Source organism: Plecotus auritus (assembly GCF_963455305.1).
Source record: "Plecotus auritus genome assembly, chromosome: 4".
Lineage (NCBI taxonomy): Eukaryota > Metazoa > Chordata > Mammalia > Chiroptera > Vespertilionidae > Plecotus > Plecotus auritus.
The window spans coordinates 188,728,366-188,742,582 of record NC_137775.1 but is presented as its reverse complement, the minus strand read 5'-3'; the positions used below and the strand labels follow the sequence as shown (position 1 = coordinate 188,742,582).

The 14,217-nt window shown below is 52.7% G+C and overlaps 2 protein-coding genes across 5 annotated transcripts in view; one reads left to right on the top strand and one right to left on the bottom strand.

Moving 5' to 3' along the window:
- The window catches only part of LRRN3 (leucine rich repeat neuronal 3), a 35,132-nt gene extending 22,120 nt beyond the window's left edge, over window positions 1-13,012 (bottom strand). The window contains exon 1 of one of the 2 annotated variants that reach the window (XM_080665427.1): window positions 12,822-13,012. The gene's annotated coding sequence lies outside the window, so the exon portion shown is untranslated. Of the gene's footprint in view, window positions 1-12,503 lie in introns of both variants that reach the window. The other variant, XM_080665426.1, reaches the window with a different exon arrangement.
- IMMP2L (inner mitochondrial membrane peptidase subunit 2) overlaps window positions 1-14,217 on the top strand; it is a 515,663-nt gene that overhangs the window by 261,427 nt on the left and 240,019 nt on the right. The window lies entirely within an intron of this gene.

The window sequence follows — 14,217 nt, the reverse complement described above, 5'->3', positions numbered from 1 at the left end:
AGAGTCAGCAATTCTGAATTTTTATTTTAGCATCTCAGGGCCTGAGTGCTTATTAGTCTATACTGTGCAATCTTCTGGGAAAAAACTTACCACAAGGTTTTAATAAAATAAGTATGCAGTGAGATTTACAATTTCAAAAGTTGTAATTATTTTGTGTTCGTTAGAAAGCTTCCTAGGTCCCCAGCAAAGAGGATTGGGGCAGAGTGGCCTGGAGCCTTTTAAATCAGGGTGGGATGTCCAAACGGGAGCATCAATTTCCAATGAGACAGCACAAGAACTGGATCATTCTGATCCTATTTTGGATAAATATGAAACTTGCTTCTGGTATGGTGGTCATTTTTTTCAAAATAAGATTTTATGGATTTCAGAGACAGAGGGAGAGAGAAACATCAATATGAGAGAAGCATTGATTGGCTGCCTCCTGCATGCACCTTGACCAGGGATAGAATCCATAACCAGGCATGTGCCCTGACCAGAAATGAAACCAGCAACCCTCCAGTGCACGGGACGACACCCAACTGACTTAGCCTCACTGGCCAGGGCAGTGGTCATTTTTTGATTTGTTTTTAATTCCATGCAATACTTGTCTCCCTCTATCTCTCTCTTTGTTTCTCTCTCTCTCTTTCATTTGTCTGATATAATAGTGAAACAAAACAACTCTTCAGCAACAGTTACTGTAGGGCACACCTTCAAAACCCCAGTTTCGAGAAATTCACATGCTTGGAGCCCAGCAGAAGCAAGGTGTTGCTGTCGACAACTTGGCAGGCCAAGGGCCATCTTAACAGCCGGGATGCTCTGCACGGGCCTCGGCCAGACCTCAGCAGCGAGGAGGCCCTACACACACGGTCCCGTCTTGCTGAAGCTCTCGCAGCGGCCAGTGTGCTGTGAAATAACCCCTGGGCAAGTATGGAGTCACCCGGTTTCTGGTTCCAATTACGCCTTGACGGAGGGAGGTCACTTTTGCGCGAGTGACTGGATGTCTGGAAACCTCTCCGTTTCACGATTCTGGTCTGCCTGCTCCGACTCCTCACTACAGTCCACGCACAAAGCCCATCAGCAGCCAGTACAGAAGTCACTCATTAGGTAGGCCAGTGGGAGTGGCCCCAGTGGAGTCCACAGGGAATGGGGGGTGAAATTTGGAAACGGGGGTTTGTGAGCACGTGTGGGGAAGGGGTTTTTGTTAGTTTCTGGTGGGCACTCCTCCTGAGGGTACCTCACCTGCTGCCCTGGAGACATCACCTAGGAGCCAGGAAACCACTGTGGATGGCGGGCCTCTGTAGACAGGGACAGGGACGGGGCCGCCCTGACCACAGCCTCACAAACAGCGGCTTCAGCATCCACGCGGATGTCTCAGCCAGATCCCTCCCTCACTCAGCCACCCCCAGGCCCCATCTTCCTTTGGGGCAGACACAACTCAGTACACTTACTGCACACAGTCAAGCAATTGTTCATCACAAATACACAATTTTTACTAAAGCCAAAACCGAATGGCTGATGACAGACAAGGAAGAAGGACTTGACTTTTTAACCACTAGGTCAGAAACTTTGTGCCAAAATTACCAGGGAGTCTTAGGTGTCAACCAAGCGAATGTGATGTAGATCATCACAGATATAGCTGAATAAACTTTTTTTTTAATGTTGAATATATGTATATACTAGTATATATGTGTATATATATAATTTAGACAATGGATACGTTTAGTAAAACTTTTGGGACATAGTGCATTCAAATATCTTGGTAGAACCCTAGGTGGTTTGGCTCAATGGATAGAGCATCAGCCTGCGGACTGAAGGGTCCCAGGTTTGATTCCGGCCAAGGGCACATGTCTGGGCTGTGGGCTCGATCCTCAGGAGGGGGCATACAGGAGGCAGCCAATCAATGATTCTCTCTCATCATTGATGTTTCTATCTTTCTCTCCCTCTCCCTTCCTCTCTAAAAAAAATAAAATAAATTAAAAAAAATCTTGGTAGAATAGCACCCGTTAAGATGATAAAATTAAGATAGACATGATAAATAGATATATATAGATAGATAGATACAGATAGATTTAGTTCTATTTGCTGGGTTATACATACATCACTCCTGTCAGTATTTCAAGTGTCTGTTCATTGATTATGGCAGTACCATGGTTACTGGTTAAATGACCATGATGTGGTATATGTAAATGGTGGATATATCTATGATATGGTCTATCTAACTGAATGGTGCATTGTTTTAGATTATCTTTCCTTTCGAACATTTATAGAAATCTCCATGACGTTCGGAGTAGGACATTGGTTTATAATTAAACATATTTACGTCTGAAGGGAAGCTGGGTGCCTAAGCACAGTTAGGGACTCGGCACCCCATTGCCTTCAGGGGGTGTGGCTAGGAGTGGGGGGAGGATGTAGCGGCCTGGGTGGGCTGGGGCAGATTTGAACTTGCAGGTGTATAAAATAGAGGAAGTATGAATGAGCTTCACATATTTCCCAAATACGGTGAGCGGCATTCAGGGGTGACGGATAGGGCTGAAACCTTTTTTGTACACGTTCAATACCATAAGATACTTATGGCAGAGAAACTTCTCTTACGTCACCCCTGATTTCTGTTCCCTCAGAGCCATAAGGATCTGAGATGTCCTAAGCCTGTCTGGAGTCCAACCACGACCGCTTTTCTACACACTGAACCTCTGAATCTGCACAGATGAATGGGAACGTTTAAGTAGCAGGTCTGCGACTCATCATGTTATAGTAGATTAACTGAGTCCTGTGAAGCGGCCACTGTATTATGCATGAACCACAATCGGGGTGCACCGTGTGGTCACCCTGCGGAGCCTGGTGCATTATGACGTAGCTTCGTGGTCTTGGCTGAGGAGCTTAGAACCGCAGAGGAGCCCGTTGTTGGCTGTTTCCGCCTAAGAAGTTAAATGCTCCCCGAAGGAGAGATGTGTTGTGCTAATTCTAAGAAACACGTGGTGTGGGGGGCGCAGTGGCGTGGTTTCAGCAGAATGGGCTTTGGAGTCAGACGTTCCGGGTTCAGGTCAGGATCTGCCCCAGCGGGCGTTGGGCAGATGCTCGCATTCCGTCTCCCTTCCCTCGGGGAGCTGCGATGTTAGGTGACGCGAGGTGTGTGAGAGCTTAACCGGGGCCCAGGCTGTGATGCATAACTGTTGGTCAGGCACTCCCCCTCCCCTCCCCCTCCCCCTCCCTCTCCCTCTCCCCCTCCCCCTCCTCCTCCTGGTAAGTGAATGTAGGAAGCAGCAGGAAAAAATCAATCTAAAAGTTTAACTTAAAATTATATGTATTCTTCTTTATTCCTTACATGTGTTGAGTTAGCACAGACACTTTAACCTTTAATCACCTTCAACTTGAACTTTACTTTTCAGTTGCCCAATGATTTACAACTTAAAAAACCACCACCACCTTCAATCTGAAAAGAGAATGTATATGGATACCCACGCTCTAACCCCACTCCCGGTGATTGGAAAGGTGCTCAGCAACATCTCGGCCTTTATCTTACATTCAGCGTTGGGCATGCGGGACAGTCCATGTGGAGGGCCTCCTGAGAGCTGTCTGAGGGGGTTGCCCGGGGAGGGACACTGAGGTCTGCACCCCGCTGGGGTGGGACCTTCTGCCGAAGCCTGAGTCCGCTTAGCACGGTCAGTGGGAGCAGGGATTGCAGCTCCATCATTGGAGGTTGCTGAGCCAGGAGCTTATTAATACTCAGCAGGGTTGATGGATTTTCTTGAAACTGAATGATCCTACGAGCAGTGACATACCCAGGCTCTCTGTAGCTTCCTTGTTTAAAGGAGCATGCACAAGGAAAGGAAGGGTCCCACAGGGGGAAGTGCACCCACGGGGGGACTGTAAGGCCTCAGGTAAGGAAACGAGGCTTACAAGCTGCCCCTTGCGTTCTTCCTTGTGCTGTTACTGCGCTGCGTAAGTACGTCATCTCTCTTCCCATGGAAACAACTAGAAAGGAAGAGCCACAGGGAGCCTACAAAGAGATGGTGTCCCGGGATGGGGATGAGCACAGGGCGTGGCACGAGTGAAGAGTGGGGTGGCTGCATTTTGATGGAGAACCTGGCTCCCGGAAGGCAGTGTGGACTGGCCAGGCAGGCAGCACCCAAAGAAGCAGTGCCACCCCTGTACAAAGGCTTCTTCTTTAGAGCCACCTGCCCCAGGTGCCTCCTCCTCCGCTGCCTGGGATTAGTTGAGACAGGTTGCTTTTCTTCTCTGAGCCCGCTTTGCCTCACGTGTCAAGGAGGGTTAAGAATATTCCGTACTTCATTTCCCCCCCTGAGGAGCCGATGGGAAAATGCACAGGGCGTGCTTAGCACACGGTTCGGCACAGAAAATGCTCGCGTGTATCGCGGGACCTGCTGATGTTATGTTCATTCCCTCGGCCGGTGAAGGGCGGTCTATGAGAGGTCATGTGATCTGAACCCTTAAGGTCTCTGCTAACAGTGGTGCATGGCATTCAACCTTTCATCCTTCATCCCTGTGACCCCTGGTCCAGCAGCAGGCATTGTGCACTTCATCCTTCATCCCTGTGACCCCTGGTCCAGCAGCAGGCACTGTGCATTTCATCCTTCATCCCTGTGACCCGTGGTCCAGCAGCAGGCACTGTGCATTTCATCCTTCATCCCTGTGACCCCATGACCCAGCAGCAGGCACTGTGCATTCCATCCTTCATCCCTGTGACCCGTGGTCCAGCAGCAGGCACTGCGCACTTCATCCTTCATCCCTGTGACCCCGTGACCCAGCAGCAGGCACTGTGCACTTCATCCTTCATCCCTGTGACCCCTGGTCCAGCAGCAGGCACTGTGCATTTCATCCTTCATCCCTGTGACCCCTGGTCCAGCAGCAGGCACTGTGCACTTCATCCTTCATCCCTGTGACCCCTGGTCCAGCAGCAGGCACTGTGCACTTCATCCTTCATCCCTGTGACCCCTGGTCCAGCAGCAGGCACTGTGCATTTCATCCTTCATCCCTGTGACCCGTGGTCCAGCAGCAGGCACTGTGCACTTCATCCTTCATCCCTGTGACCCCGTGACCCAGCAGCAGGCACTGTGCATTTCATCCTTCATCCCTGTGACCCGTGGTCCAGCAGCAGGCACTGTGCATTTCATCCTTCATCCCTGTGACCCCTGGCCCAGCAGCAGGCACTGTGCACTTCATCCTTCATCCCTGTGACCCCTGGCCCAGCAGCAGGCACTGTGCACTTCATCCTTCATCCCTGTGACCCCTGGCCCAGCAGCAGGCACTGTGCATTTCATCCTTCATCCCTGTGACCCCTGGCCCAGCAGCAGGCACTGTGCATTCCATCCTCATCCCTGTGACCTATGACCCAGCAGCAGGCACGGTGGCCCAGGTTAGAAGGTAAACGAAAGGCGAGGCTTTGATATCTACATGGGATTTGCTCGCTCAGAACCGGAAATGGCAGTTCGGCAAATGCCTCCCTGATTTTACACAGTCAGCCGAGCACCACCTCTGACACCTGAGCGGCTGTGGTGTCTGTGGAAAAGACGCCTGGCGGTAAGGCCCGGGTAGAGAAGCCGACAGACATTCCGAGTTTCCCAAGCGGATCGGCCTGGCCACTCACGCAAGGCAATGGCGTGCTGGGTGAAGACAGTCTGCGCTCACCTTACGCTCATTTGATGCGGTTTCCGTTCAGGACTTCGCAGGAAAAGAGCTTCCGGGTCCAGAAGTGCTCAGAACACACTCATTTTTCATACGGCGAGGGCCCTGGTGGTCTCTTCCCATCGGATTGTGCTCTCTCTTAAATGACCCAGCGTCGTGACCCAGCATCGTGACCCAGCTCGGTCCTGCACGTGTTCCCTTGTTGTCTTGCTCTCAGTGCCCTCGACCTGGGCGGGGTGAGGCCGATGGCCCGTGGCCTTGGGAGAAATCAGGATGTGGTCTGTCTAGGGCTGTGGTTCTCAACCTTCCTAATGCCGCGACCCTTTAACACAGCTCCTCATGCTGTGGTGACCCCTACCCATAGAATCATTTTCATTGCTACTTCATAACTGTAATTTTGCTACTTTTATGAATCGTCATGTCAATATCTGTGTTTTCCGATGGTCTTAGGCGACCCTGCTAGCGGTTCTCAACCTGTGGGTCGCGACCGCTGCTGTAGAGCCTAAGACCATCGGAAAACACAGATATTTACATGACGATTCATTAACAGTAGCAAAATGACAGTGATGAAGTAGCAACGAAAATAATTTTATGGGTGGGGCCCGCCACAACATGAAGAGCTGTATTAAAGGGTCGCGGCGTTAGGAAGGTTGAGAACCACTGCTCTAGAGGTACACGGAAATCACCCCGACAATCATTAAACTTTCTGTACCGACCCCTGTGGGCCCATGTGCCCTTTGTGGACTATGCGGAGTATTCGGTGTTTCTGCGGGACCGGTTTTTGATGAGAACAGAATGACATGTCGGGCCCAGAGGCCCTGTCAGCGAACAGTGAGGAGACCAGGGTGTCCGGGTGTCAGTACAGCGGTGAGGAGACTCCCCTGATGACATAAAGGCCCAGAGGAACGGTATCTCTGCAGATGCATGTCTGTTTCTAACATTTTTTGAGGTTTTCTTTCTTTTTTTCTTAGCAAAAGTAAACCGAATTAGCTGACCATGTCATCTAAACGCCTTGACCTATCCTATCGGCGTTCTGAGACAGAGAGAGCACGCAGCCCGGTTTACACCAGCGGGATGAATCTGCTAAAACGTTTGCCTTCTGTTTCTTTATAGGCATCGTATTAATTGTGTAATTAGTTAGAGAAAATTTCTCATAAGCACAAATCAGTCCTCTCTGCCACAATTAAAAAGAGGCCTCTTTAAGTATCTCCTGCAGTTCAGATGCCCACTGTGATTGATGTTGTTGCTAAGTGTGGTGGGTCCCGTGTCTTCCTGAATCAAGGCCATGGGTGGCCCTGGCCCCTGAGCAGGCCTGGTCCCTGGAGTTGCTGCTTTGTGAGGTCAGGAATCATCTCTCCTCCCCCTACTCCTCGGGGAATTAAATTCCAGGGTTTCAGGCCTCTGGCATATACAGAAAATGCTGCCTGTTGATGCTAAGCATGGGTATTGGGGGAGGGGGAGAGGGAGGGAGGGGAGGGAGTCCAGGCCTTTAAATGCAGACCTGGAACAAATGGTGGTGTCTACTCTTCTGCCTAAACAGAGTGGCTGGTATCTGTGAGGCCTCACCTGCTATGGGTCAAGCTTGAGTGACAGCCCGAAGAACATGTGTCCGAGAGATTCTCAATTAGTCCGACGACAACATACTCTGGAGAGACAAAGGACTCCCCCAGCAAGGGCTCTCAGGAAAATGTGGATGGATTTACTGGCGTTCTGAGGTCTTTGTATGGCATTTTGTCCCCGAGACAAACCAACCAGGAAGGAGATGCCGCAGAGAGGGCCTTTAGGTTGGGACTTCATTCATGGGCGTTGCTTCAGGCGACTCCGAGGACTTCGCTCAGCATCTCCCGGCCGCCTGGAGCGTGCCCCGGTAATTTCCTCACCCCACCTTCCCATCTTTTGGGAGACCTTTGCCAAGTATCTGTTTATCAGAGTACGAACGCTGTCAGACAAACATATGGGCGAGGAGGTGGGAGAACGCGCAGTCATTCTCTCCAGGAATAGAGGGGGGCTGTGTCTGTCATGTTTGGCGCGGGCACGTCACTTGCCGGGGGTTAAATTAAGAAGTGCAGATTTTTCTTGTGAAAGCCTGCCCACGTGGAGTGTGTATGGCACGAAGGAAGTGCTGGGAGTTCGGGAAAAAGGGACTGAATAGAGCCGGCAGTACCATGGTCAGTGCCCGGCCCGGTATGGGAGTCCGGGGACCTCATGCCCACACGGCAGCCCGCTAACCTCCCGGGCCTCCTTCTCCAGGCTCCAAACAAAGGTGACTGTCATCAGACCCCCTCACCAGGAGGTGGTGAGAAGCAAATGTCATTGTTGAAAAGTCTACGTGAACGACATGGTCCCACGCCCTGGCTGGGTGGCTAAGTGGTTAGAGCGCCACCCATGGATGGGAGGGTCAGGGGGTTCAATTCCTGGTCAAGGGCACGTACCTGGGTTGCAGGTTCCCAGTAGGAGCCCGTGTCGGAGCACGTGCAGGAGGCAACCAATCGATCTCTCTCTCTCACATTGATGTTTCTCTCTCGCTCTCTCCCTCCTCCCTCCCTTCCACTCTCTCTAGAAATCAATGGGAAAAAAAAATCCTCGGGTGAGGATAAATCACACACAGCTCCAAAGGAGCATTCACAATTACGCTGTTAATTTTTGTACCCTTCTTTCCTCCCCCCCCCAAGTTTTTGCGTCAGTTCATTACTATCATCTTAAGCAAAATGTGGGGAGCACATTTAGAAATGGAGAGACAGTTGCCAATGAGAAAAAACAGGGCTCAGAAATTAAGGAGGTGCCTATAAAGGCTGCCCCCCCCCCACGTTTGGAAGCGAAAAGGCAGGGTGGGGGGGGGCAGAGAGAGGGAGGGGGGGTGGTATCCCCAGGAGGTCCGCATTGAGGTGTGAGGGGGTCCTGAGGACGACCTTGCCTATGAAGAGGGCCCAGTGAGCGCCTTCAAACATCACAGGGGAACCCTCCCTCATCGACAAGGGTGTGGGGGTCATCAGAACCCCTGGGCAGACGTGCAGTGGATGGTCAGTAGCTGGATCTCTGTGGGTGAATGACAGCAGCATTCATTATTCCTAAGGTGTTTTAAGAACAGGACAAAGCCCTCATGTTTATGACTCATTACAGAACATGTCCAAAAGGTAAATTACGGGTGTGTGAGATTTTGGATGTTATATACTCAACAAATCATAATTGCCTCTATAGTTGAATGTCTGATTTTGCTTTTAGATACTTGATTATCTGGAAAGACATTTCCTATTTTATTTTATTTTATTTTATTTTGGTACATATCTATGAGCTTCCCCCATCTTTAAAACAAACAAACAAACAAACAAAAACTATCTGAAAAACTGAGTAGGCAGAGTTTTAGTGGCGTGCACTCCAGAGCGTCCTGCCCAGGCCTCCAAGATAAAGCTGTGTGGTTTGAGGCAAGGATGGTAAAGCCCCTGGGCCTCAGTTTCTTCACCTGTGGAATGGGCTATCGGACTGTCCACTCAAGGGTCCCCTTCAACACAAACATTCCATTATCCAATGAAAACACCTTCCGCTTCACCACTCCCTACGCGGAAGCTGTGTAATGTGCTTTCGTGAATTACAGCTTTAAAAATACAGCCCTCCTTCATCACGGCCTAAAGCTACACGGACATCACAGCACAGGGTTACATAAAAACTTGACAATTATGCAAATGGAGTGGATGGCTTGGAAGGTGCCATGATAGAGATGAGCCCGGTGCGCCCTTTGCTGACTCCCTATGGGAGGCCTCTACGCGGCGCCTGCTGAGACCTCCACCCTCCCACCGCGTTCAAGAGAACATGGTGATCTGCCTGGGACTTCTCCTGCCCTCTGGCACCACCTACTTGCTCTGTATTAGAATTTGATTTCGCTGTACATTGCGGCGAAGGGGTGACGGCGATCCTGCTCTACTTCCCGGAGGTCTCAGCAGACGTCACTTTATCAGAGGGAGGCGGGAGGGGCTCCCTGGCCCCCCCCTGGGGTGCTGCCTCGCCTCGCTGCAAGGCCAGCGTCGGAGCTTCACCTGTGACAGCGCGCACAGCTCCTCCAGTGCCCTGCCGCACCGACATCTGTTCCTTTTAGTCCCGAGAGACCCTGGAGGGCTGCACCGGTGGCTGCACCTCAGAACCAGGCCCCCCACCTCAGAACCAGGCCCGCCCAGCGCTCCCCCAGATTGGCTGGAGCTCTCTAGTTTCCGTGATTCTCTGGGGGCATCCTTCCCCGGCAGGAGGGAGGGACCCATTTCTCCCAGGCTGTTCGCGTCTGTGCATGATCTCCTTCACATTCCCCAGCACACACCTCATCTCTGACCGTCTTCGGGGCTGCCAATTCAGTAATAATGTTTAGCGTACAGAAGTGTTACTTTCTGACTCAGTAGTAAGCCTTTCTGATCAACTTAATTAGTTTGCAATAAATACCACAATGCCATATCACATAGGAATTTCACGGCAGAAAAAATTTAGGGTGAGGGTGAGGGAAAGTTAAACATCAAACTCATCTGTGGTTCGAGGAGGGGGAGGGGAAGCAGTAGGTGTAAAAAAGACCGAAGAAAGAATAAAATACAGTGCGTGAATCTTAGGTTGATCACCTTTCCCATACATCCCTAAATTGAAATTGCCGGCCCGGAAAGCTGATCACCCTGTCTGTTAAGCCATTAACAGCAACAGCCGAGACCAAAGAAAAAATCCCACCCGCTCAGCCCATCATCTTCTAACTCAGCATGCTGCCTGTGACAAGGGGCTGGCTCCCTGAAGAGATGGTCCTTTGGGCTTGTCTTGCTGAAAGCTATTATTTATGGGGAAGCCACGCGGCAGGGGGTGGACTAAGGTTAGGTCTTGTCTTCTGGGCATGCTCCCCTGTCCATCTCCTGGCCTGGGCGGGTGTCGATCAGATCCCCAGGCTCACGGGCACCACCAGGTGACAGCCCGGAGGGCCTGGACCCAGCGTGTTTCTCAGACCCAAGCGGACACACCATCACCCTCTGTAATCCACAGGCTGTGTGTGTGGCTTTACCTGGGTTAGGGAGCGAGTCTGCTGTCCCGGGGGTACAGGAGGAGAAGGGGGGGGGGGTCAACTGCCATTTCATAATGGGCCGGGCAGGGGTTCAGAGTGTGTGTGTTTGGGATGAAAAGTTCCCCCAAGAAGGTCCGAGACAGCCCCATCCGTGCTGCAGTGCCGCGTCTGCACCAGCCTGCCCGCCGCCGCCGGAGAGGGGCCTGTCTCCCTGAGCACTTGTGAGGGCCAGCAGCACAGCTGGTGACACGGCTCCCTCTGGGCCACAGGCAGTAAGTCCTCCTGTGCCTCCTGTGGACACGTGTGCGTGTGAGGCAGGGCGTGTGCGTGTGAGGCAGGGCGAGCCCACCCCGCATCTGTCACCCGAGAGAGGAACCCGCTCCTTAAACTTGCTCATTCCCGCGGGCACCCTGTCAGGCCTGCTGTACCGCCACCGAAAACAAAGGTCACCGGCATTAATTGGCTTCTTACATTGCATATTGTAAGTCTGCCGGTTTTTTTTTTTTTTTTGACACATTTACGGGAAAGTGGCAGGATCTAAGTGGCTGGTGATTATCTGTTGTTTTTTTGGGGCTCATCTCAGAAACCGGGGAGCCAGTGACAACTCTGAAAGCACAGTTGCAGGGGAAAAAAAAATCGCCTGCGGTTTGACAGAAGCCGACCTAATGAACTGGGGGTGAGCCGGCCAGAGGCGGGGCGGCCAGGGCTGCGTGTCTGCAGGGCCCGTAAGGGGGCGGTCAGCACCCGCCATTGGCCTCCTCTGTCTGAAAGCTGATTCCTTGTGCGAGCCTGGAAGTACCACTCGCCCCTCTGAGCCCCATGGACCAGCTACATGGATGCTCACAGTTTCCGGAGCGTCGGTCTGTCTCGTCTGCCTCTGAAGCTCACGAGGAGGAGCAGCGCCAGGCCCAGGACCAGGGTCCAGGTGGACACTCACTTCCACTCCTCACTTCCTCCCTTCTTGTTTTTCCCTGATCCCCCCCCTTCCCCCCGAGTCAGGGAGGCTCTGCTCCTGTGGCTAAGCCTGCCTTCCCTGGAGCCCGAGGCCCGGACACAAGGACACGTTGTTAAAAATGAGCCCGTGAGCGGCAACTCAGCCGCCCGGCGCAGCCCCAGCAGAGGGAGCCCGGCGGCTGGAGCTCCCGGGCCTCTGCGCTGGAACGGGCATCCAGCCGGCGGAGGAGAGGGCGGAACTCTGGCTCCGGGACCCTTTCCCGGCGCCGGTGCTTCCAGCCGCACCGGCAAGCCGCGTTGGCCCTGTCCCTTCCCCAGCGAGGGGCCTGCTGCAGGGGAGTCCTTTACCGGGATCCCCGAGAGGCAGCCTGGCAGGCGGGCGGGCAGGAACTGGTATGCTCGGTCCCCGCTCGGCTCCCTGGTGCCAGCCCTGGACTCAGAGCAGCGTCTGCATCCCCTGGCGAAAGCAGGGAAATGCCCCGTTTTTTTGGGGGGGGGGGGGGTGGGTGGCAAAGCACAGGCGGATGTGTGCTCTGCTCTTCATGGCAAAGAACGCGAAGAAGAGGGAAACACCCGGCCAGCTCCCCGCCCCCCCATCCCCCGTCCCCGTTCCCTTCTCTCTGCCTCCCTCTCCCCCAGCCCTGCCTTCCGCCCCCACTGGCATCCTGCGATGGGCGTTCAGCTAGGAAACGCCTGTAGGAGCAGCCCGCACCGGGCCAGGCGGGCGCGGAGCCCGCCCGAGGGCTTCTGCGTTTCCATGTCTTCCCAAAAGTCAAAGGGAAAGGGGGAAAGGCGCCTAGAATTCAGACCGGGAGAAAACAGCCCAGCGGAAGGGAGCGGCGGCGTCAGCCCCAGCAAAGCCCGCAAGCCAGCGGCGCGCGCCTCCTCGGAAGGCGTGTGAACTTACCCGGCCCCGCGGTCCCTGCCCGCGCAGCCCCTCCGCGGCCCCGCGTGTGCTCTCCGCGCCTCCGTCGCGGGAATCACATGGTTGTGTGTGGAGAGCTGCGTGTGTAACCGAGTGTCCACAGGCATGGGCTGGAGGGGTGCGCGCCTCCGTCTCCACGGTCCTCCGAGGGGGAGGGCGGCGGAGGCTGCGGCTCGGGTCCCTCCCGGCGCGGCAGCGCCCTCAGCGCGCAGGCTGGGGCTCGCCATCCAGGGCGGGCAGCGCCCGGGCGCCCGCGCGCCGGCCCCGCGTCCCCATGGCGGTTAGTGGCGCATCGCTCACCCCATCAGCTGTCACACTGCCTCGGCGCCGCCTGCTCCGCGGTCCTTAAGAGCCGAGCGCGCTCCGCTCGCGGGAGGAGCCAATCGCCCGGACGGCCGGGAGGTAGTGCTCGCAGCTGCGCACGTCTGGTTGGCTGGAGCGACCTGTCTGTCCTGCGCCTCCGCTGCTTAGGATACAAATAAATGAAACAGGTTTGCACATTTTCCCCAGGATCGTTCCCTCCCTCCCTGCCTCCTTGCCTCCCTGCCTCCCTCCCTGCCTGAGCACTCCCTCCCTCCCTCCTTTCCATCCTTCCTTCCTCCTCCCTTTTTTGAGGGGGAGGAATTTTTGTACAAGTTTCCCGATTTTTTAGCTTATCAGGCTTTCAGAGAAACTGTTTTCTCCCTGAAAATAGCAGGGCGCACTCCTTAGGAGAATTTCCCAAATGTTAAGAACACTGGGGCGGGGGTGGGGCGGGAGGGGGGGACGGGGGGGGGCCCTCAGAGCTCACCAGGGCCCATCAAGTAGGAAGGGCTGTCTGCAACCCTGAGAGTGGCATTTGCGTCTCTATAGGTCCTACTTAATTCAGCATATTGCTTGCTGTTCGGTAACATTTTTTTTTTTTTGAAGCAATGGCATTTCTTATCTGGATGGACCAGATTTTTAAAATAAAGCGTATATTCTTTGCTTCTCTCTATAATTCACAAACATTGGCATATGAAGGGGGTGTTTTGAAAAATATGTATTTCCAATTACATTCACTCACTTCTCCTTATGGGATGCAAGTCATCTGCCAGCCGCATACGCGTGGGTGCATGTGTTGGTGGTGGTATTGGTGGTGGTGGTGGTGTGTATGTGTGTGTGTGTGTGTATGTGTGTGTGTGTGTGTTTGGGCGTATGTTTTACTACTCTGGGGCAGTGTTTCAACTGTAACATATTAAATACTCAAGAAAGCATTTTTTCTTCATTCTTAGACCTATTGACTCTGATGTTTATTTTCCTGGAAAATATACAATGTACGCTACATAGCTGAAACATTTTTTGAGTTATCAGAAATTGGGAAAAGAAACACAGAAAAGCATAGCCGTGTATATTTCTGAAAGAACAACTGTGAGTAGATAGACAGCAATTTTTTAAAATGCATTTTTATAACCTCAATTAGTAATTAGTATAGTAGAGAAACATGTTATTGAGAAGAACGGAACATAGGATTAATTTATCAACAGGTCAAACATAGGCTAAATACAGGAGCCAGCCTTAGTTTTGAGAGACTGCCCTCTAGTGGAGGAAAAAGGAGTGACATGTTCATATTAGATTTTGATTTTGTAGGGGGTGGGGTAGAGTGTCATAATACCAGGAAATTTTTTTAAAAACATAGTTTTGTTTCTAACAACTACATATTCTTTGCTCTGTGGTT